The following is a 2,654-nucleotide window of genomic DNA, read 5'->3' on the forward strand; positions in this document are numbered from 1 at the left end:
GTTAACATGGTTTCACCCACCCAATCTACCATAAGGTGTTTTGCCTCTTATCCACTCGAATAGGCACCTATCTTTTGTAAGACGATGTTGGAACATATAAATCAATCATATCATGTGCTTACTGTCAAATCAAGAAAGTCTACAAACTCCATTACATAGTTGCTTAAGCCTAGAAATAAAGACCGAACCATTTTTAAGTTTGACACATGGACGCAATCACCATTAGCAAGGAAAATATGTTAATTGTTAACATGGTTTCAGCCACCCAATCTACCATAAGGTGTTTTGCCTCTTACCCACTCGAATAAGCACCTATCTTTTGTAAGATGATGTTGGAACATATAAATCAGTCTTACCATGCGTTTAATGTCAAATAGAGAAAGTCTACAAACTCCATATACATAGTTGCTTAAGCCTAGAAATAGAGACCGAACCATTTTTAAGTTTGACAGGCCTAGCATGATAACTAGTCGCTTGTATATAAGTCATTTTCGACAATAAGCAATAAACAATCAATCCCTTGTAATATTTTTCTTTTGAGCTCCCCTTCTTCTCTCCTTACATGCTTGCGTGCGATTGGATTCTTACATGCTACATGGATGCTTGTTCGAATAGGCTTAACTGTAGGTATTCCTCTTCCATTAGCTTTTCTTCCCTCGCCTTTTGTGAGAGACGAACCACCACGAAAACAGATCTCTTGTTGCCTCCTTTAAGACATACAAAGCTCTCCCACATAGGAAAGTTATAGTATGCGACTCTTAAGGCAAGACCCAATGACAAATGCTTCGACAAGGCTAAATTAAGCTCTTGACATGATTAACATATATATATATATATATATATATATATATATATGTATGTATGTATGTATGTATGTATGTATGTATGTATGTATTATATTATATATGAGTGCACGTGTGTGTGTGTGTGTGTGTGTGTGAGAGAGAGAGAGAGAGAGAGAGATGCTTTGAATTAAAAGTACGTTTAAAAAAATAGATGATATGCGTGTGCACACACGCACATGTACAAAAGAGAGAGAGAGAGAGAGAGAGAGAGAGAGAGAGAGATATTCTATGTGTTGTGATTTCAACCAAGCACACTTATTGGTGTTTTCCATCGAATTTGTATTCAATGTCTCCTACACGGAAGTGACTTTTCTCGATATCTTGCAGAGAGAGTCTACACGTGACTTGTGTGTGAGAGAGAGAGAGTGAAAGAGAGTAGGGAACAAGAGATACCTATGTGTTACGATTTCAACCACTCGCCAATTTCGCAAGATTGCTTGCCTATAATTGCTCGCCAAAAAAGCACCCCCTACATGGATATCCACATAACTTGTTCGAGTTGTGTGACTGTACAACTCCTACCTTGATTGAACATACGAGGACTTACAAGACAATCTCACATTGCCACTATTAAGAAATTTACAAAGGATGTTTAAAGAGTCTCTTTGTATTGCATTGCTAAGGTATGCTCAATTTGAATGGGTAGAGAAATTTTATGATGGGATTGTTTTAATCAATTTACCACTATTACCTACTCTTTAGCCAATTTCACAAGGAGGATCATATGTCTAGTAGTAATGCTAGCTAAATAACGCAACATGAAAAATAAAATGTCTCAAGTTTTGCTGGAGGTATTTTTCAAGTCTAAGTATGGTGATTTAAGGACAAACAACTTTTACATCTTTTGATCACTTCATGGTGCACTACAAAAATGATAATTTCTTAGTAAGATGAATTTGTGAATTGGAGTAAAAGTTAAGAATATTTTTGGTCGTTCTTTTAAATGGTTCAAAAACCCCACTTGCTCAATTTTTGCGACTCAAATTGTTGGATCTTCCTATTTTTTACTCCTTACGACCATTGTTTGGGCCTCTCATCATCCGCTAACACATGGTAATAAGATTGCATATGTAATGCAAGTGGGAGTCTTGGTAATAAGAAAAAGCATTGAAGACATCAGGATATTGACATCGATTGAGTAGTGGAGGCAGCAAATAAGTTTGCAAATGACGTGAACATTGCCGTGGCAGCGGTCAACATATCTCGAGAACTCGAAGCCCACCTCACCACTGAAACTGCCAAGCGGAAGAACATGCCCCAAGCCTTTCAAGACCTCTTGCAACAAAAAGACACCACCATTTCTTAGGCACACAAAAATCCTAAGGTTGCAAGCCACCACCTCAGATGATACCCCACTGAACAGCCATGACCAAAACAAGCTGGGTCTCCTTTCTTGGGCAATCGACCTCAACACATTATGCAAACGCTGTCAATCCCTAATTGAAACCCTTACCCTATCCACCACACTACTTTCTACAATTCAACATCTTCCTATGCAAACCTATCTCCACTCCCACTTTCTCCGCCATCCTTGCCCACATCGACACCTCGAGGCAAACCCTCTTCTTCTTTGATGAATAAATCAGATTCATGGATCCCACCCTCATCTACTCCATCCAAACCCTGCGCAGGTCATGCACTGGGAGCTCCTGCTGCTCAACTTCGTTGATCTTAGCATAGCCCCTCTTCGAACAAAGATATCGCAAACGTGGCTTTTTTATTGAGAATGCCACCAGGGAAGAACAGCTCCTCAACCTTTTCTTTGAAGCTTCAGTCCAAAGCTTTGCGTTGATCCCAAAAACACCTATA

Source organism: Cibotium barometz, chromosome 39 (assembly GCF_041138505.1).
Source record: "Cibotium barometz isolate CiBa-2024 chromosome 39, ASM4113850v1, whole genome shotgun sequence".
NCBI lineage: Eukaryota > Viridiplantae > Streptophyta > Polypodiopsida > Cyatheales > Cibotiaceae > Cibotium > Cibotium barometz.